Source organism: Pempheris klunzingeri, chromosome 8, assembly GCF_042242105.1.
Source record: "Pempheris klunzingeri isolate RE-2024b chromosome 8, fPemKlu1.hap1, whole genome shotgun sequence".
NCBI lineage: Eukaryota > Metazoa > Chordata > Actinopteri > Acropomatiformes > Pempheridae > Pempheris > Pempheris klunzingeri.
The window spans coordinates 12775809-12799195 of record NC_092019.1 but is presented as its reverse complement, the minus strand read 5'-3'; positions in this window follow the sequence as shown (position 1 = coordinate 12799195).

The window sequence follows — 23387 nt, the reverse complement described above, 5'->3', positions numbered from 1 at the left end:
GCCGCAGAAAACTGTGCCCGTGCTATTCCTCACTTTTTTAAAATTAATGATGTGGTATAATTTCCTATTCAAATAAGTCTGCTTTGAAGTGTGGGAGTCATTAGGCTCATCTACTGCAGCTCTCCTTGACTCACGGGAAGCCACCGGGGGACAATCTGCTGCTTCACACAAAAGTTTTATATTCAAAAACACAAGAGCTTGACCGTGAATACAGGACCTCACCTGTTCAGCTTGTTTTCTTGCTTTATCTCCTAATTTTTCAGGACAACACTGTGTCAAAGTAACCTTGTTATATTATTTACTCTAATAGCAAAGAAACTGTCCTCATAATTTTATACAACAGTGACCGAGCCAACACATGTCCTTGTAATGAGTTATACATGTGCTTGCGGGATTTAAAAAACAGGGCACAGTACAGCAAACAAAGTTTGTAGAGGCTGATAAAATAGTTAGATATTCAATTCTGTGTCTTTACTATCAGGATACCATTTGTAAGGCCAGTGTATGGGAAATAATAAATGAGGCTCCTTGGGATTTGATATTTGGGTTCTCATTCTTTGCAGTAATTGAAATTTTTATGTTTTATGAGCAGCGGCTTACAATCATTTTGAATTGTGTCCCCTTAAAACAAATCATTGTCTGTTTGCTGGATCTCGGAGATGCCAAGTTCCCTCTGCTCCAGTCTGTTCTTTTTCATTAGGTAAATTATTTAGTCATTTAATTAGTTCAGTGTCTGTGGCCAGCTCAGTCAGTGTGTACCTGCCCATTCTGGAAGAAAGAAAAGAAGAGAAATAGGAGATTTCTGAAGTCACCAAAGTGGTGCATTCTCTTTTCTTGGGATCATTTAAGCAGCATTACAGTAGGATCCAGGATCCAGGAATTTCAGCTTGTGGGCCTGTGCACTTAGGTGTTTGTATACCGGAGGCTATGTACTGAAGAACTCCCAGAAAGATCATCCTGCATTACAGCTGACTGTCCAAGAACAAAGATCATGTCCAGCAAACCTGAAACAACACGCTGAAATGGCTGCATCAGCTGTGCCAGTGTGGCTTTAGATCAGCCTGACGATGTCCACATTATTTCATATAATCACTTGGACATGATTGCTCTACTGTAAATGTATATATTTTCAGTCCTGCTAAGTTGCCTCTTATCTGGACATTATCTATGCTTCTGTATTCGATACAGAGTGCTGTAACTAACGTTCACACTGTCTGTCCTTCAATCCAATACACAATCAAAAAAAAAACCACTCAGACATAAAAAAAAGAAAAAATCATAAGAGCAATACCTCTGTAGTTTGTGTGGGTGGCATTGTGTTCTTTACATCTCAAAGATAGTGTACTTTTAAGAAGAATTGTTGTTCATTTTCACAGTTGTGTTTTTAAAATCAGGTTTTATTGTGAGAAATCTGGGGATGGCAGTAAAAATCCTTGGGATACAATAGCTTTGATAGCTTTGAAGACACTGGAGAACCTAATATGGACATCAGTATTGTATTGACATCGATGAGTCACTGCAGAATATTTTAGGTTGATTAAACCGAAATCAAAGTGAGACTCAATTACACACCAAGGATTCACCAACAGAAGTGATCGAAAATGCAACAGCTCAGGTGGATAATAAACAGCCAAAAGGGACCCTGTCTTTCTACAGAAAGCTCTCTTGTGTGTATTTTTATGCATGTAGATGTATTATCAGCATTCATGCAGGTTCTGGATGTGGCCTCTTCAGAAGCTACATAAGTAGATGGGATGAGATGAGGAAAACAAGGGCAGAAAGCAGGTTTGCTCTGTAGGATGTTCTCTGTGGGCCAGACGGTATCTGTCACTTCCATGTATTTCTGTGAGTGATCTCTCCACAGTTGCTGGCTTTGTGTATCTGTTAAGTCAGCATCATCCTCCTTCAAGCAGGCCCGTTTCCCGGAAAATAGCCAGAAAGCCAGAAAGCTCTCCAAACATTCGGTTGATGGGAATTTTTTTTTAATGTTTTTTTGGCATGTAAATGAATTTAAAGCTAAATGTAAAATCTGTAAGTAAGAAGGTAGAATTTATTTATAGAGCCCATGAAACCACAGTTACAAAGTGCTTTACAAAGAGTAGCTCAGTAAAGGCAGGATATAAACAAGACTGCAGAACGTTCAACTTGTTTCTGTAAGGGGCTCTGAGTAGGATGGGGTTAAAAGAGCAGTGAGGTTATCATTAAATGCTTCTTGCTAACTAAGACCATGCCAATAAAGGTTTGGACTGGAATAGTTTATTGCATGATATGGATGGAGGAGAGCCAAAATGATGTAGGAGCATTCCTCCTACATCATTTTGGTCTGGAGGGAGGGATGGAAGGATGAAGGGATGAAGGTACGAGGGTCCAGGGATGAAGGGATGTAGGGAGAGGGACAAAGTGATGAGGGAGGGAATCATTGTCTTGACCAGATGGATGGAGGACTACACTGATGGACCAGTGTAAGCTGGTGGCAGGAAGATGAGGAAGCTGAGTCTTTGAGTGGGGGAGTTGTCTCTTCCTGCATTTTAATCCCCCCCCAGTGGCTCCTTTATTCAAACGAAAGAGAGAGAGGGGAAAAAAGGGGTTTGGGGATGAGGAATGGGCAAGGAACAGATAAGGTGAGCTTAAATACTTCTTGTGTGGAAATGGGATGTGTTTGAGGTGTGGCCTTTGTTCCCAAACCAAGATATAAAACTTCACTAAATATTTCATTAAAAAGATATTAAACTGGATTTGAAGATGTTCTGAAAGCCACTGTAACGCTGGCACGACTGAAGTAAAACTCAAATATAGACAGGCAACAACATGAAACACAAACCCTTTATAAAGTTTCACTTCTTAACAAAAGATACTGTTTTCATGCAGCTTTAAAATCATTATTTTAATCTAGCCAAAAGCTTTCCTTTGGAAAACAGAAAACAGCCTTTGATACAGTCATTTTCAGTGTTTTTTTTCAGTGTTTTGTCATTGAAACATCAAGGCTCACATTAAGTTGTACTTTAGTTTGGCCTCGAGAAAAGATCCATGACAGTTCCTTGACATCTCTCTGCTTTCTAATGAGAACTCCTCAACGAAAACACGAGTTTCAGCACACTGTCCTGTTCACATGGGCCTGACAAAAGAATATTAATGATCAACAGTATAATTTCTAAAGTCTATTGCTTCTCTGATGATAAAAAAATTGAGTGTTAACCAAAAAAAGGCAAAGTCTTGTTGCCAAGAGAACAATATTATTGGGAAAATGAAAACTGACAACTGTAATGCGACGCATTTTCCACAATCATGCTTGTGAAAAGCCTCTTGTTCCCGATCAAGTAAATGGATTCATGGGAAACTTTGTACCAAAATAACATAATGCAGCCATTTGTAAGATCAAAATAGGCTATCAGACTCCTGAATGAACAATGCATAATGCTTTATATATCCACAGTTTTTCTCTGAGGTTTTCACCCCAGTGAGATGCACGTTTCTCAGAGCCAGGGGAGAAAATACACCGTTGTGTTCAGCTGTTAAGTTTCTTTTTACTTACAGTATTTCTGCTGCTGTATATCCAAAAATGTAATAGATATTGAAGCACAAAGAAAAGATGGGACACACAAACTAAGGTGAGAAAGAGAATGGAAGAGAAAATATTAATACACACTATTGAATGAGGAGCAGCTCTCTCTGATCCTCATTATTCAATAATGTATAATCCTCATTCTATTACTTTTGGATTCGGTAATATAAGCATGTGGGCCTGTTCCATCCGGACACCCCGGCTCTGCCCTCTGTACAATAATTGTTTGTTCTGGCTGACTGAGCCTGTGTATCTCCCACCGATAACGCTAAACACAATTTCCCCCAGGAGCGGAGTGTGCTGAAAAAAACCTGTGCAGTCCATTTCCCAGTAAAGGGCAAATTAAAGAGGGAAAAACAGGACCCTCCGGATTGAACATGGTGTGTTCAGCATGTTAGATTCTTGAGTATATATTGTTGTATCCTTAAAGGGCAATTCAAGGGTATATTTTCAATTAAGCTCCGCTTTACCTCCGTCTGCTATGATGGCACTGATGGCAAAACATTTCTACTTAGCTTAACCTTCACCGTGCCCTTGTGTCAGACTTGCTGTCATATAGAACTTGAATTGGAAGTATATATATAATCTGTTGATAATGTACAGAAGAATACTGCATTGGAGTGGTTGGGAGCAGTGAATCCCTTATTCCTGCCCATATGTCCCATATGTTGTGCACTGATTTAGTGCGCAAACCTATAGGTGGAAGATAACATGAATCTAAGTGCTATAATATACAGAAATATTGGTGGGTGTCCATCATTGATCAGCAGCAGGTAGCCTGTCCTGGTGGGGACCTAAATGGAGAAGCAATCGGAAAGCCCCTATGTAATTGAAATGTCCCTACCCTGAGAAGAGAAATGACAAATCAATAATGGCCGCTATTAAGTTGCTCTTTTTTTTCTCTCCATTTTCAGAGGTGGGGATGGGTAGGTTAAAAAAAATTGCTCCCTGTCAGGTGTGTTTGCATCTTGCGGGGTTCAATTTATCTAAGGTCCAAAAATAAAGAAATTGCTGCCTCCCTGTTGCCTTGAGCTTGGAGAAATAAACAGTCAATATTTGCTCCTGGGGACCTGCGAGAGGACGTGCACATAAATCACCCAGCATGCACCTGTCCAAAGAATCAGCCACAGAGTCCTGTGTCATCTCGTTTAGGATCACGCTGCTGCTGAGGCTTGCCTTCATCTTTGAATCAATGTGCCAGGGGGCACTCAGAGCTGCGGTGGTACTGCTGGTAGAAGGGACAGAAGATGAAAATGACTTTCTCCATCCTTTCCCATTTTGTTCCTACAAGAGCTTGTTTGTATGCACTTCACTGCTATTGTGATGAAGATTGCAAACTAGTGGCCTCATACTGGTTTCCCTCAGCATAGGTCTTCCTTTCATTTCCCTCTTTATATGATAATATATGCAGTGAGATAATTGCTTTCTTACAGGGAAGTGTTTCTGTCCGGATCATAAAACAGTTCATAACTACAGGTTGAGCTCTCAAAAGTATGTAGACAGTTCTGCTCGCTTTGTCAATTGATACCTTTAAATATGAAATAATTTACCAGCCTACTTAGTTTTAAAGCTTTTATTATTTGGTTTGAAAGAAACCATTTTCCTGTACTGTACAGTAGACATCTTTGGACAAAAGCAGCTGTGGATTTAGCACAAATGGTGATCTGATGTTTGCCATATCTCCAGCTGACAAGTGAGAGGACATCCAGCGGGGAAAATGAGTCTGGATGTATCACTGGAACAGTCATTTCTGATGCCCTTTTCTGAGACAAATAAGACCTGTCCACTAATGCAACAGGAGTCTCGCATCACATCCCGTGTCATGAGGGGCCGATCTGCCTGAAAGAGCCTGTAGCTGCTGTCATTAGGAGGAAATGGGCCTAAATGCTGCACTCTGCAAGACTGATAGGCTTCCATTGACCAGGGCGATCTGCTGAGACAACAGAGATTTATATACAATCTCTCACATAACTTACTTTTACAGATATCCACTGTAATAGTATGCTGTGTGGAATCACAGTACTATCAGTTCATTTTGTGTAATAATTTATAAATGCTTCATGTGATCTGTGTTAAGCACATAATTAAAGACTTTGTCTATATGAAATATGCAGTGAAACAGTGGAAAATATGTTACTGCCAAGCATGAGGAATGCCTTTGAAAGCAGTGTTTTGTCTCTCAGTCTAATTGTTTTATCAGTGGGATATTCATTGGAGTGGAATACGGACAGAAGGCTGGCGGAAGAAAAATGGAGATTCATATTGGATAATGGCTTCCTCTCTTCACACTTCTCCCGTCTGCCAGTCTTTCTGTCTTCTTCTTTCTCTCTCTGTCTCTCTCTTACACACACACACACACACACACACACACACACGCCCCTCGCGTGTCACACAAACACCGTCAGGGGTTCTGGCAATCTGTTCAATCATTCCTTTTTGCAGGTCTTTATACGGCTCTCTAAGGTCTAATTATCAGTGACAGAGGCCTTTATCCAGTTGAACAAATGACAGAGCATAAAGAATCATCCCTCCTTCACCCCAGTAAGCAGGGGGTTTTAATGTAAAAGGCCTTAATAGTTTGTGCGTTAAGTGTTAATAGACGAAAATCATCCTTGGCCTTAAGGTGATGAAAAGGCAGAGGGATGAGAATATAAATGAGAAGAGGGAGTCATAATGTTCAGTGGCACACGTTTAATTGAAAATGACATTTGATAGAGAGTCACATACTGTAGTTGGATATGTTCCATTGCTGTGGTGTCCTACAATTCAGCACTGAGAGACGCAGTCAGTCCCAGAGATGCAGACTGATGGCGAACAGTAAAATAATTCCAGCACTCACATGTGTGGATCACTGTTTAGGATCACAATGAATAGTTTTCTACTCGACTCTGAGACTGGATTAAACATGGCATTTTATTTAAAGACCAAATACACAACTTTTTTAACTTTTAACTTCTTAACTTGTTTTGCATTAAGTCTCAAACTGAGTATTTTTGGGCTACTCCTATAAAGGTATTTTTTTAGATACTTTCTTGTATATATCAATGTGTGTGTGTAATAGTCTGTGTGTAATAGTAGGGGATAGCTACTGGAGATAGCTACCAATGGCTACCAGGTAAAACAAGCACAATCCTCTTCCTGTTTTTGCACATATATTTGCACAGTGGTCATTATACCATAGCCATTAGACTGTGCAATCAGCATATACTTCAAAATGATGACTACAAGCAAAAATGTGTTTTTTTCCACTTTACAGTAATTGCATCCTATGTCTCTGATTTCACAAAGGAGAGGGTTTCTTTTCTTTGTCTCTTTATTTTGTTCACATTTATTATTAGTGATGCTTCATTCCAGTCTTGTTGTTATTTCCATATTTTAGATGATATAGGGGTTCCTGCTGGGTATAACAGAGGAGAGGAGTACCAATATACAAGTCATGCAGATAAAACAGTGGCTTTGTATCATCAAGGGGTCTGTTACAAAGTCTACCTGTCGCAAAAGCCATTTACAAAACAAAGAGAGCCGACTAATGAAAATCTCTGAAACCCAAATCTTTCAGAAATACAGAAACAGAAGAGAGTGACGAGGATCCAAGATGAGATAAGCGCTGATCGAAGTCTGTTTCACAAACCTTTGCTCAAGTTTCTCTTCTTGTGTGCTACTTTGAGATACTGAATCTAATTTATTCACTCGGCGTAGCTTGTGCAGCATTGCATTATTAGGAAGGCTGGAAGCTGTGAATTGCATTTATCAGCTAAAGGAGTTAACGACATGCCAGGTGGGATGATATGAAAGCCTTGCTTCAACAGTGAAAGAGGGAATACAAAGTTAATCTAAAAGCAGTGGGAGGTGTACGCTTCAGTACATGATAGGACGAGAGGGAGGCAGCTTATATCCCATGCAAAGCATAGCTTTTCTGCAGAGATCTTAATGAAAACCAGAGATGAGCATTGTCATCCTTGATGTCCCCTGTTGTGCTCCGCTGACTCTCCTCAGATAACTCATGGAAAACCTTTTGTCAATGCATTATTGAACTTGAAGATAACGGCAGCTGCTAATGCTGTTGCTACGTTAGGATCTGGAGCTTACAATGTCTCCGTACTTATCAGCTAATTTGTGGGTTTCAGGTAAGAGGAGGGAGGAGCTGCACAAAAAACAAAAGGAGATTGTTGACACATAACCTACAGTATGTCTCACGTCAAGGATATGTCAAGTTTTTACTCTTAACTCTTTTAAAATCCAGTGATTATCTTGTTTATTCATCTGAAGGAGGATGGATTTTCCTTGTTTACATTCTGAAAATAATAATTACCATTATGGAGTATCGAGCAGTCTGGTTGACTGTCAACAATCTTTAAAGATTAATGTACTTTTTGGTTTTGCAAATATATTCAAGTGTTGATGAAAGGAAGGTGAGAAATGTAATGCTTTATGAATATGGTGTTGGCATCACTGCTATCTCTCTTCTGCCAATATAACTGCCTGGCTTGGAGAAATAAAAACACACAGTGTACATGCCAAGTTAGCAACAATCCATATGGCACAAAACCCCCAAACACAATGATACATGCACACGCTGTATCTGTCTGTAAGCTGCCGTTCTTCCTCAGCTCCGAATACTCAGCGACTCGGTGGACTTAATAGACAATGCTATTGACATTTTCGCCCCGTTTTTCATACATATTTTCTCATACTGATGTCCTTCACTTTGCAGGCTACATCAGAACATTTTACGACATCTATCTTAGTTTGTTTAAATCAAAGGAATGGTTTAGAATTTGGGGAAATAGTACATCTAGATACTTTCTTTCAGTGAGTCAAATTACAAGATCAATACCACTCTCATTTCTGTGTGCTAAATAATTTATAAGAGTCAGGCCGGCAGCTGGTTAGTTTAGCACAGCATAAAGACTGGAAGGAAGTGTAACCAACAAGTCTGGGTCTGTCCAAAAAAAAAAAACACTCCAGACTCCAAAAAGTGCTGCTCCCTAGAAAGATATAGTCCAACACACAGCCTCCAGTAAAACTACATTTTTTATACTTTCATTTTTGTACAAATTAAACAAACGAGATCAAATGTGTTGTGCTAATTAGGAGTTTTTAAGATGCTGGTAGGCAGATTGTTTTTAACCTTTAACAGAGCCAGGTTAGCTTTCCTCATGTTTATTGTAAGCTACAGACAAAAGACTGGTATAAATCTTCTCATCTAATTCTCAACAAGAAAACAAGCGTATTTCCCATTTTATACCCCATTTTATTAGTTTGAATATACTAACAGTAATGAGTTCATATGTGGTATCACCTATGCATTGTAGGAAATAAGGAATCGTACAATGTCAAAGACATCCATTATATGGTTTCTGACTGTACAAATCTTTGAAATATATTAAATCAATTTGTCTCCTTAAGTTAAGGTGGAATTCATAACATAAAATAGGTCAAACATGTATGAACAGTATTAGTGGAACCTTTCATGTAGCTCTCACTCTGCACTTTCTTTTACAGAGAACATAAAGTCCACCACAGTGGAGTGTAAAAGCAGTGACTGTGTAAGATGAGGTTTCATTATGTGGTTAGTAATTTGTTTCTGTTATTCGTGGTCTGACCGCCGGTGGACTGCACAGCTGCCGGCTGAATTAAAAGCCCAATCGCACCAGAACCAAAAGAGGTCAAGTTCAGCACCAAGCATCAACATTGATTTGTGCCAAAGTGATACAGATGGTCCACTGTCTTTAGCACTCACTGTCAATCATACAGTCCTTATAGCCATTCATGCTCGTCTGTCACAATCATGCACATGCACATGCGCGCGCACACACACACACACACACACACACACACACACACACACACACACACACACACACACACACACACACGTAGTAGTGTGACATATCCTTGCAGCAATGTGTTGGACACTAATAGTTTCATGGTGCATTTATTAAGGCCATGTTGCTATCTGTAACAGGCAACCAAATGATCCATATGGACAATCAAGTGAGTGTATATGGAAAACCTAAAATTCCAAACTATATAAATCGTTTCTACTGAAGCAATTTGAAAGGCCACAATATAGACTGTAAAAATCTATAACAGGTAGTGGTGGGCAGAGGGATGGTAACTCATCCTTTTGTTGTTCCTCTGATGAGAGCAGCTCAGGTCGGTGTGGTTTGTCGGAAGGTAGGTAGGCTGATACTGTAAACTGCATCAAAAGCCTCCAGCATTTCTAGAGAGTTTAGACTTTTCATATCCCCGTAACTGAGAATAAAATCTTGCCTGATGAGACTGAGAATATTGATTATCGCCCCTCCTATCTGTGGCACTGTTTTCCATCCTGTCCCAAGAAGCACTAAAGGCAGCAGGTATTAAAGTGAGTTAACAGAGATAGAGAGCCCTAGAGAGTGGTTAAAGTGAATTCCTTCTGAAAGTCCAAGTATTTACTGACTTATGATGATGGGTTTTTGTTTCTCACAATTTCCACATCTGACTTAAAAACCTGCCATCTTTTTCTGCTGTTTCCTAGCAAGAGCCACAGAGATATTAGTGATGCTCAGCTGCCAAATAATTCACAAGTATTAACTTTGTTCTGTGCATTAGGAGTCATGGCTTGCCTCCACCTGTGAGCTGTTTTTCATGCTTGTTAAGCAAATGTACACACATACGCCACCAGTCATCCTGTATTTGTGTGTGTGTGTGTGTGTGTGTGTGTGTGTGAGAGAGAGAGGAGTTGTCTGATCCTGCCACTAGAGGCCAGAGCAGTGGGAACTATAAATAGGCTGCTTGGGCTGCTTGGCAGCACAACAGTCCAAAATTGGGTTTCTAGTGAATTTAAAGTTAAATTTTGAGGTTCTGGCCTCACTCACACATACCTGGAAAAAATAATTTGGAACAAGACACACTCTGAGACTTGAATCCCAAATAAGAGCCAATTTTTGCTTCACAAAACGAAACCGACTTTGTGAGAGAGAGCATTTCTTAGTACAGCTATTTCTGTTTTTTTTTCTTCACAACTACTATTCACTCCAAGGGAACATGTATTACTTGCACTTTAGGGAGAATTACATATAACATGAGAGTTAAAGTAGTGGAGGAAACTGAAAGACTAACTTGGGAGGTACAGTTGTGCTGATAAGAGAGGGGAGAGGGTTTTTTGAAATACGATATTACTGTATTTAGGTTTTTGCTAGTCTGTTTCAAAACCTTCCTCTCAGCTTGAATCCAGATAGAGCAGCTATCATGTCAGACTTATCAAGCCACCTCATTTAGACTATCTAGTCAAAAGCATAATTCTCTATCTGAAATTGCCTATTACAGAGTGGAACTTGCATTTACTTTAGATATCTGTTTTGGTTTCTCATACTCAGCAAAAAATTTCAAATCAAAGTTTGACATGGAGAAAAAGATTGAATGGAGTCGCTACAAACATTTATTCAGTACATATTTAACTCATACACAGTTGTCATCTGGCCTATTATAGTGTTTGGCTCTTCTTTTTTAAACATTTCATTGGTTTTATCCCCGTTTTATCTCCTTTTTCATCCCATCAATCTAATAACCATTCCATCTGTTGCTCCATTTAGCTTCTGAATCGTTTTCTGAACCACCAATTTTCCCTATTTATTCTCCCTTTACTTTGTCATTGTCCTTGTTCCTTGTCTGATTAAAGTCATCTGCTCAGTCTCTTATTTCTCTTGATTTCAAGGCTCTTTGTAACTTTGTTTCAATAAATACCTTTTATCTTGTCTTATCTATCTTATCTAAGTCATTGCACGCTTTTGTTTTTGGCCCCCACTGGCATGGACATTTATATATTTAAATCCGATGTCTAAAACTATAACAATAAACTGGTGCAAAATGAAAATACTATGAGATACACAATTACTGCCAAAAAACAGGATCAATTCTCAAAATAGCTACAAATCCTTGGATATTGAACCAGTATTTATCTACTACCACTATTCCAGGTGCCCCTGATCACCTTCTGCACCTTCTTCACCGTACGATATAACAACAGATTGACTGTGCAAGAAATTTGCAACACCTGCATATTACAGCAAGTGACCGTACGATATAACAACAGATTGACTGTGCAAGAAATTTGCAACACCTGCATATTACAGCAAGTGATTTAAGAAGGCGCTAAGAGATATTATGATTACCTACTACTACTTTCCTCCCAGATCCCTCCATCCAGGTGGTGATATAAGCATGGTCTTCCTTCCAGTGAACCAGATTACAATCTTTCCTCCACCTCAAGCGTTTACATTACTGAGTCATTAGTCATCATTATATTAAATTCTATCTTTACATGTGACATTAACTGTGTAGCTTTGCATATCAAAATACATGTTCTACCCTGAATATATTTAGTGGTTGCTAAAGTGAAGTGAATGAGCGTAGCAATTGTGAATAAAAATGCATTTCTAATGGGCCTTTTTCTCTGTGAGGCACTGTGAGTTTTTTTTGTTTTTTTTTCCAGATTCTTGGATGTCTTTTGCAAGGCAGATGGACACTAGTGGGCAGAAGGTATTTAAAGTACGGCTTCACTGCTCTAACCTTTAGGAAAATGTCAAGATTATTCAGAGAGGGAATCCCAGGTGAATAAAGCAGTAAGTAAGATAGATTTCCTTGGCCTTAAACCTGGAAGGCAAATGAAATCAACAGTGGTTTGTGGGTGACTGAGAGCACTGCCTTTTCAAAGCTTCAGTCAAATATTTGTACTTCATGAGACTCAGAGCCTATTAAAACATTAGATCAGTATTTCCCAATCATGCTCCTGGAGGCCCACTGTCCTGCATATTTTAGACGTTTCTCTGCTTCAGATCAACCTGATTCAAATGAGCAGCTCATCATGACGCTCTGCAGATGCCTGATAATGGCCCGTTTATTTGAATCAGGTGTGTTGGAGCAGAGGAACATCTAAAACATGCAGGGCTGAGGTACCTCCAGGAGCAGGTTTAAGAAATACTGCATTATATCATTTAAAATACATTCTCTGTATCAACCTACTGTCCAAAGTTAGCAAGTGTATTTTTATGTTAGCTGTTACTTTGGATAGCAGGTCCCCTAAGAATACTAATACTATAGTCTTACTAACCGCTGCGTAAGACTGTACTGAGACACTGTTTGAGATGAATGCAAGCTGATGTTTATCAGGTGTAGTGTTTACCATGTTCTCCATTAATGGCACTAAATAGAAAGTTGAGGGAATTATTACAATTCATCCTGGAGGGAACACTAATGTTTGTACCAAATTTCATGGCAATCGTTTCATAGTTGTTGAGCCAGTTCACTGAAAACCAAAACTGTTTTATTGCTGGTGGCGCATTAGTGGAAAAGCCAGCAGCTCACCAAAATCCTAATGACGGTGCAAAACCTCATGGAAATTCATCCAATAGTTTGTGATTGATGACATGACTAAAAACAGACTATTACAAAAACCTACTTCCAGACGTCTCACAACATCCGATGGGTTTTTAGACTTCAAAGAAGTCAAATAACAGTTTTGCAAAATAAAACAGGGTGGAAAAATGTAATACACTGGTGTGCATCACTGCAGATACTTTCACAGTGAATGGAAATTTGAACTGAAGGATTTACCACAACATAAACCAACTTTTTGCAGTATAATTTCAACTCTCTTTTGCTCTACTATCCTCAGAGCTGCTTCAGTCATTATCATGCTGTTTCAACTCCACTAGTGGTTGTGTGCCAAGCCTGTTGGGTACATTCTAGAAACACTTCATCAAACAATCAAAAGTGAATATTTTCATCTGTTGCACTGCCCTGAAATGCTCCGAATTCATTCAACTCATCCACGTTTGTTGTCTCTAACTATCAAGTGGTATAGATGTGTGTAAGCGTTTTGATTTCTCTTTTTTTTTCTCCCAGAGACAAAGCCTGATTCTGAAAGGATAGATGACCATATTTTATGCGTTAGGAGTCAGCTGGTACTGCAGATAACATGAGAAGCACATTTGAACGTTTTCTCATTACTGACATGAATCCACCATGGATTTCGCTTTCATCATGAACACCAATGCTGTCTCTGCCACTGGCCAAGTAAAGTGTACTGACGACGGGGGAAAAAAGCAACAAAAAGACCTGCAAATATGTTGAAAAGTCCTCAATCCTTTTTTCTCCAGTAAACAGACTTAGATGAATTTAAATTTCTTTCATATGTGATGGAAAACAAGAACACCTTCCCTGCCGTAGTGTCTCAACAACCTAAATCAGGTCTTAAGCATTGATTTCCATTTCTACATGTATTGCAGGGCATTTCAACCCACAGTTGCTCAAATTGAGACTGAATATGCTGGTCTAATAGCATTAAATAATGACCTTGCCACCAACAACCCATACAGAACTGACATTAGGCCTATATCTATAAGAAAAGAAAGCGAGGCACCAAGTATTCAGAAAGCACTGCCTGTGGAAACTGTCAAGCGTCAATTTTCCTATCCCCTCTGTCCTTTTACTCACTTGGTTGAGCTTGATTGATACTGCAGCACACCATTCCCTCTTAATCCTATGCATTTTTAAAGAACTAGTGGGACGCTTGCTGGGAACTCATTTCCAATGACTCTAACCATATTGTAATAAGGCAGAGATAGTGCTGGCGTTGCGCTTTGTATTGATTCAAGGCAGAGGTCTCCGAATTGTGATTCATTACAAAACCCAGCAAAGCAAAATAGAGAACTAAAACCCCTCTTGTGTGGGGAAGTTTGTGGGGATATGTGATTTATGCAGGATGTATACTCTATATGTCCCCAGTCCCCGCCACCGATAAATGCGCCCTAAAAACATATCAATGCAGTTGGTACTTATTGGACAATATTTGCATTTCATGCAAAGACATTACATCCAAGCACTTGGAGTTGGGATTATGCAGTTGCTCCTTTGCCAATATCAACTGCATATTCGAGTGCACAATAACCCAAAGAGAGGCAAAGACTGTTTGCGGGCTATGCTGAATATTTTAACACCTCTGCATATTGTTCTTGCACTGAAATTGTTGTTCATCTTAAAATGCCTGTAGCGGCTTCATCTTTCAAATTGTTCCTCCTGTTGAGACGAGCTGGTTCAATGGAATAATTTACATATGGCAATCACTGAATTATTAAAACCCATGTCAGAGGAGATGTCATAAATACACACATTTTCCTTTGTAAGCACAAACACAAGAAGACAATGCATTTGGACAGTGTAACTCTGCATTAATGGAGTCACCAGCTTAAAAACTCAGATCATTATCCAGAAAACCCGTGCAGCTTACACCTCCGAGGGATGCTTGTTTTTGAGTTTGTGGTGCTTAGTGCTGCAGCGCAAAATCTAATTGGGGGCTAAAACATAAAGACATCAAAACCTAAGAAAAGGAAAGAATTTTAGCAGCAAAACCACAGTGTCCACACCCAGAAGAAAGGAAAATGCAAAATAAGATCTCCTCTTTGACAAGCTTATTTCTCCTACACATAGCTGAGCTCAATTTAACATCAGTATGAGAGATTGACAATGTCATACTTCTTAAATAAATTCAGATTCTGAGAAATAGCCCTCCTCTTGTCTCAGTGTGATGCTATTTGAAGGTCTTAAAACGTTCTGCACTGATCTTTATTTGTCTTGAGATAACATTAAGATCTAAAATAAATCTTGATTGGCTTACAAATGAGCCTGCAGAATATCCGAAATTTGATCAAATTCAAGTCCCAACTCCATGAATTTTATCTGCCTTTTCTCCACCTGAACAGGATCATTTGTCTTAGACTGATTTTTTCTTTTCCTCCGTATTTCTTCTGAAGGAGAAATAAGGAAAGAATTAAGTGATCTCCAAATAAGAGGATGGTTAATTTATGATGAGATAAAGATGAGGCTACAGCAAAATTTTCCTTTGGGCATGTTTAATGTGATTGTACTTTAGTCATTTTGATTGTTTTATCAGGTCATTAGCAGCACTGAGTACAGACACACATCATATATTGTTGTGACTTAAGTAGCCATTTCCTTGTTCAACTGAAAATTGTTAGCTCATTTTATAGGTTACATCCTGGGAAAGAGGATATAGCTGCTTAAAGGTCAAGTCACCAATTATTTGCATCATTGTGGCTTCTCAGTGCACCTGATTATCTAAGAGAAATGTACCAATTCACTCACACTTTTTCCACTCATGCCAACATGTGCACACACAAACATACATACTGTACTCAGATTTGTGAGGAACGGAATAAAGTCTACGATGAAGAAAATTTAAAAGGTGTGCATACGCAAGAAAACAACGAGACTGAAGCAAAGCAACAAAGCCTCAGTAAGGGTTGCTCTATCTTCATTTAGCTGACAGGCGAGCCTGAGTGTGTGACAGTCTCAGATGAAAAGTGTATCTGGGCAGGCTCTCTAACGAGAGCAGGGAGTGGTTGTTAGAGCTTTAATCTTAGACTCCTAGCAAAAGGAACATGAAGAATTTGCGGTCCTGATGTTAAATAATGGAAGATTGTAATGACACAAATTGATATTAATGTTCTATTTGGTACAGTGGGGTCAGGAGGCGTACAGGCTATGGACATTTTGGTTGGGAAAGCTGTCTTGAAATTGCTTTTCCTGCCAAAGTCCAGATAACTGCACAGCCCAGGCCATTCGCACACAAGCCATCCTGAAGAATTGGTTTTTCAGTTGAACAAGTTTTTTTTTGTTGTTTCCAGAAAGGGAGCTGTTAGCATATTCATTGTTGCAGCATTGTTAAAGCAAAGGCATTGTGCTGTCAGTACATATACTATGCCCTATATTGGGTAGTTAACCAATCCAATGTGTTGCCTGAGGACATGCTTGATAACAATTGGTGGAATAATGTAAAAAAAATTGCAGAGGAAAGCTGTTTGACTGCACGGCAAACAGAAAAACAGATCCCCACAGGCAGTGTCCCTCCATGTCTCTCTTTCTCTCTCTCGTGCATTTCCTCCCCTCCCCTTACCTCCTTATTTATTCGCTCTCACTCTTGCTGTCTTTCTGCATGTTTATGTATGGTCATACACAGTTTCATATCACTTGTGTACCCACAGCCATGTGGGTGTCTGAGTTTGTTTGTGTCTATGCTGTTCTTTGTGCTATTTCCTTATGTCAACATCATTGTGGACCACATCAAAGCAACTCAGGCTCCACAAATCCTGTAACAGCTGAGCTGAGTTATAACAGTTTCACTTCTGTGAAATCACACAGTGACCCTCACTTTGGGAAGCGTTACACGCTACCGTGGGTAGAAAAGCTTGTTTCTGCATTCTTAGACTGGATGAAGAACTCATTTGCTTATTGACCTCTAACATACACAATATTCACAGTGTATCCCAGTACTGCAGTTTTTTTTAAAGAAGACTGTAACATGAGATCTTAGCTCTGTGGGTTCTGCCAGCACACACAGATCAGGCCGGACTCGGTACACAGTCAACTTGTTTATTTTTGCGAGCAACAATAGTTCAGGCAGGCAATAGTTCTGGCCGCTAGCTCCTGCTCTGGCCATGTGACTTCTCCCTCCCTTCGGGTCCTGGCGTGCTACTCCTTAAATAGGGAGAGAGGTAATTTACTGCACCTGTTTCTAGGTGCGCTAGTGCTACTTACCTCTCTCCCGCGCCATCTCCTGGGCCAGCCCTGCACCTCTCTCCGTTGCAGATGAGCTCAAAACCAGCCCACACCCCCACAAAGACACTTTAGGTAATATTTTACATTTTTAAACCTGAAAGTTGCACTTTTTAAGCTTTATCCAGAAGTTTCATCAAGGTCTCAGGGGAGACTTGAGAAAAGAAATACATATATACAACATCATTGTGCAGTCACGCAAAAAAAAGTCATCACACACGTGCATACATGTTTTTGGAGTTTAGAATAAGCTTTAGATTAATAAAAGAGGTCCAGAGGTCATCAAAAGATAACTGTCATCAGGTGAAAGCCTGTTTTGCATAAGAGCTGAAGGAATACATAATGGTTTAATTGAGAAACAAAGTAAGGGTAAATGGGCCTAATATTGAGCCCTGTGGGACGCCTTTATTTACCATTAAAACCATCAGCCACTACAAGCTGAACTCTACATGAAATATATGATTGAAGGAGGTGTGAATGAGAATGTGGGAATTTCACAGTAGGGGAGCCATGTCAAGCAGAAATAAGCTTTAGTGATGATCTCCATTGCTGATGACAAGTTCATTTAAATATAATTACTTTCAGCACCTCCTTTTGAGAAATAGGCTTTTGACACAATGACACTCAATTAATATGTTCTAGTTCTTCTTCCTTTATTTTGCCAAACATTTGCTTTCTGGCCTTGTTTCAGTGACGTCTTCTGCATTAATATTTACTGGCCGAGCAGCTGAACACTGATTCCCCAGCGTCCCTCAGTGGGAGGCTACAAGTCAATACAGGGGTGTACACGACAATAACTCCTCTGTCCTTTACATTGGGTTTAAACCAAACACCACTGTGTGATAGAGGGGTTTGTTATACATGCTGTCATGCTCAAGGGCATTCAGAAAAGTCACTGGGTCTGCTTTAAGCAAAATGTTAACCCTCAGAAAGAAAGCATGTCCTTCAATCTGTTCACTGTGTGTGCTTGCAGCCACAATTTTCTATACTTGCTCATTTTCAAATCAAAATTCCTTCTAGTAGAATTAGATTTTGAAATTTAAATGTTAAATGTAGACACAGATTTGGTCAGAAAAATACAGTCACATATCTCCTGAAGAGACTTTTGACTTTACTGAAATATGTGTCTCTAGTGCTCAAACCAGTATGATGTGTGAAAACTACAAACAGTTACAAACAGTAGCAAACAGTTAATATGGCGGTGTTCCAGCTCCAGATAAAGAAGTAAGAACACTAAGAAATAATGAGACCATGGCTATCTTTGTAAATGTGTGTGTGTCTGGAAGGATTTAGGTGCCTTTTTTCTGTCAAACTTATCCCAAGGTGTGTATGAAAATAATCATGGAAGTGACTTGGTATTCTTTCCTTTTGTTCTGTTAGTGCTTGAATAACGGCCCGGCCACTGTGGAGAATTTCCCAGAATAAATATTGCCATCTTTTCAAAGAATAAGTTATGCATTAACTTCACTTTGACTGAGAAGTCTTTAAATTGATTCTAAGAGTCATTTCTCATTTTGTTGCCCTCAGTTAAGAAGTTTGATTTGAGTTTGAGTTAAAAATATGTGGCATATTTGCATTTTATGAGCCTGTTGCATCCAAATAGAGGATTTATACTGTATATGCAAATTATACAGTGACACATGCCATTGCACTCAATAGAACTGTTTACAGTGTGGAGAAAAATAGGCATACATCATATGAATACCAATATAAGCTTAATTTAATGACATAGCATAAGTGATTTTTCCTGATGTAAAGAGAAATGTTCACCAAAGCTGTGAAAGCACAGAGAAAAAGAGCAACCAGAAGAAATCTTGAAGTCATGAGGTTCCTGATTAAAGTAATTCCTTCCCCTCTGCTTTCTCCATTTCCCCCACAAAAGCCTCCATGAGCCACCGTCTATTCTCTAGACGTTAAAATGTCTCCCATTTCTTCTTTCCAAGGAAGGAAAAGAGAACAGGTCCTTTTGCCTTCATTAATCTGCTGACTGGCTTCTCCTTCCTGCCCTAGCTCAAAGCAGACAGAGCACAGGCCGATTTAATGTGAAGTTAAGTGATGCTGAGGCTGCAGTGGCAATCAGTGTAGAACACTGATGTCTGCAGAGGCAGCCCAGGCTCAGCGTTAAAGAGCAACCATTAGCCCCCTTTTTAATGAAGCACATCTCATAATGATATCTATTCTTTTCTCTTTACCTCCATGACAAGAAGGAACAAACTTCCTGGCTCATAAAGCTGCCATTCCTGGGTGTCAATAGCTGCTCAGGGATAGTTCAGCAATGGAAACTAAAGCCACTATGGAGCTTGGTGGTGCTTAGTATCCAGATGGCCAAAACCCAGAGGGCATTCACGCAATGTGATTTTAAACATCACAACCAAAACAAACTGATGATAATGCACCCTGCCACACGCTGAAAAAAGCATCAGAAACACCAAGTTCACAAAGCTACATCAGGCTATATCTTTACACTGATTTGTGAGTTTCTTTGCAGTGTGCATGTAAACAAATCTTTGCATGTCACTCCCATGGTATAGTCAAATAGGTGTTCAATTCAACACCAGAATTTAGAGAGGTTTACTTCCCGGAAGTTATGTGGCTGCATAAGTTCAGCTCTCAAGCATGGGCTGCAACTCTGTCCCCTGGAAATTCACTTATGCACTACTCAGTTGACTTGTCACAGAGATTACTAGCTTGTGAAAACAGCTGTGTAATGTCTGTTGTGGCTCAAGAGGGAGCTTTTGTTTGAAAGAGTTTGAAAAAGTGACCCTGATTATGTCATAGAGATATCTCTAGTGGTGCATCTCATCTTCACCTTGAGACTTGGACTCAAGAGTTGTAACAGTAACATGTTGCATAATGCGAAATGCAAAACCCCCATTCTTTGGAGCCAGAATTAGAGACTAAATGCTCTCCCTTAAGTTCTCTGATGTCAGATCAATCAATCAATCAATCTTTATTTATATAGCGCCAATTCACAACAGCGTTATCTCAAGACGCTTTACATAAAGAGCAGGTCTAGACCAAACTCTTTAATTAGAGAGAGACCCAATGATTCAGGAATTCAAAATTAAGGATTCAAGAATTCCCACATGAGCAAGCATCAGATATTATATTGAGCAACAGTGGCATGAAAAACTCCCCTTTAACGAGAAGAAACCTCAAACAGACCCAGGCTCAATGTGGGCGGCTTCTGTAGGGGTCCGTGTTGGGTGGAGGTTGGACAGAGAGAGAGAGAGAGGGAGAGAGAGAGACAGAGAGGGAGAGAGACAACACAAACAGCAACCAACGTACTAGCAGTGACTATAGCACTAACAATAGGAATGTGACTAAAAGATTAGCAGTATGATATTATTGAAAAACATGACGAGTGGCCGACGATCCGCAGCAGTGATTCATGAAGCAGAGAACCACATCAGCAGGACCAGGACCGGGATCACAGGAACCTGAGAGATGAGAAACCACAGAAAGGCTCCGGGGAAGATAGCAAGTTAGAGGCAGACATTCAGTGGACATGAGACATAATGATGGAGAGGAAGAGGAGGATAGAGAATAGAGAATAGAGGAGCTCAGTGCACCATAGGAGTCCCCCGGCAGTCTGAGCCTATAGCAGCATAACTATGGGCTGGTCTAAGGCCTGAGCCAGCCCTAAACTATATGCCTTGTCAAAAAGGAAGGTTTTTAGTCTACTCTTAAATGTAGAGAGGGTGTCTGCCCCCCGAACCCAAACTGGAAGGGGGTTCCACAGGAGAGGAGCCTGATAGCTGAAGGCTCTGCCTCCTGCACTACTTTTGGAGACTTTGGGAACCACCAGTAGACCTGCAGTCTGGGAGCGCAGTGCTCTAGTGGGGTAGTACAGTACTATGAGCTCTTTAAGATATGATGGAGCCTGACCCTTAAGAGCATTGTAGGTGAGGAGAAGGATTTTAAACTCTATTCTAGATTTTACTGGAAGCCAATGAAGAGAAGCCAGTACAGGAGAAATGTGGTCTCTTCTTTTAGTTCTCGTCAGAACACGAGCAGCAGCGTTCTGAACCAGCTGGAGAGTCTTTAACGACTTATTGGGGCAGCCTGATAATAATGAGTTACAATAGTCCAACCTAGAAGTGACAAATGCGTGTACTAATTTTTCTGCATCATCTGTGGATATGATGGGCCTGATTTTAGCAATATTACGTAGATGGAAAAAGGCAGTTCTAGAAATCTGTTTAATGTGGGAGTTAAAGGACAAATCTTGATCAAATAAGACTCCCAGATTCCTCACAGTGGAGCTGGAGGCCAGAGTAATGCCATCCAGAGCAGTTATGCTGGTAGAAAAGGTGTCTCTGAGGTGTCTGGGGCCAAGCAGAATAACTTCAGTTTTATCTGAATTTAGCAGCAGAAAGTTGCTGCTCATCCAGGACTTTATGTCCTTAAGGCAGATTTGAAGTTTAGCCAACTGATTGGGTTCATCTGGCTTTATTGATAAATATAATTGTGTATCATCTGCATAACAGTGGAAATGAATGGAGTGTTTCCTGATAGTATTACCCAGGGGAAGCATATATAAGATAAAGAGTATTGGTCCAAGCACTGAACCTTGTGGAACTCCATGTCTAACCTTAGTGTGGACAGAGGATTCATTGTTAATGTGTACAAACTGAAATCGATCTAATAAATAGGACTTAAACCAGCTTAATGCAGTTCCTTTTATACCAATGAACTGTTCCAGTCTCTGTAACAGGATGTGATGGTCAATGGTGTCGAAAGCAGCACTCAGGTCTAACAAGACCAGGACAGAGAGAAGTCCTCTGTCTGATGCCATAAGGAGGTCGTTTGTAACCTTCACCAATGCTGTCTCTGTACTATGGTTCGCTCTAAAACCTGACTGAAAATCCTCAAATAGACTATTAGAATTTAGAAAATTACACAGCTGATTAGCTACGACTTTCTCCAGGATCTTGGAGAGAAAGGGAAGGTTGGATAGGTCTATAGTTAGCTAACACACATGAATCAAGAGTAGGCTTTTTCAGGAGAGGTTTAATTACTGCTACTTTAGAGGACTGTGGTACATAGCCTGTTAGTAAAGACTGATTTGTCATATCCAGTAGGGACGTGTTAATTAGGGGCCTACGAGCGACACCGGCCTACAGGTATAAAGTCTGATGTTACTGCTGGTCCGTGTTTTGCAAATTTATAACTCAACCTGTTACATTTTAATGCTTTCTAGTATTTGAATTTCAAGATTTTTCCATTCAATATTTTGCAGCGTACATCAATGATAATGGATTAGGAATTTATGAAATGCATTATCCGTCGCCGGGACCAATTAAGATAAGAAGAGACACTGTGTAAATCGAAACCTTTCACTGCAGTCACCACATTTGATCAACTTTCGATAACAGGATTCAAAACTCCCCAAAAGACCCTTTTAAAATGGTTTTAAAAGGCTCCAATTGCCCTAAACATTAAAAACACATTAGGCTTCACATAATTTATAGTCAGTCAAGTTCCCAAGGAAAGGCCTTTGAAAAAGAGAAAAGAACAAAGAATTCAGACACTAGAATGTGCACTGTGAAATATATCCAGAGACAGACAGACAGCACAATCGCATAAACACAGCTCTTTGCATGAGAGCTCTAGAAAACAGTGAGACACTGAGAGAGAGAGAGAGATGCAAAAAGGAAGTGAATCAAATCAAATGTGAGCTACTTGTCATAATAGGTGTGTTTGTACTGAAGCACTTTTATGTAATGAGAACTCCTGCACTAACCTTTAGAAAGACAAGCTGAACAATAGACTATGCAAAGCCACCTATTTTTTGAAGCAGGTGTTTATCTTTGCTGGCAAAGTGAAGAATGTTTTTCATACTTCCAGACGGTGGCTTATTTTTGAGATCACTCTGAAATGGACTGTTCAGCTATATTGTGCAGCTGCTGAATTCCCAGTTTCATGACAGCAAAGGCAGAACAGTCGCCTATTATTTGGGTTATTCCTTATGCAATATAAAGCAAGCAGTATTTAAAAGTGTGACACAGATTTTGGTGAGTGTACAGAGAGGTGGGCACACAGGCAAGTCGCTTCAGCTTACACTTTTCTGTCAAACCAATAGAGAATGTGGTGGAATTGATTTTTTTTTTTTTTTTTGTAGTAGCATTTTGTGTGCACTGTGAGAACTTAGCAGCAGAAAAAGGGAGCTGTGTTTGTGCAGTTGAAGAGCTCGCGCACTACA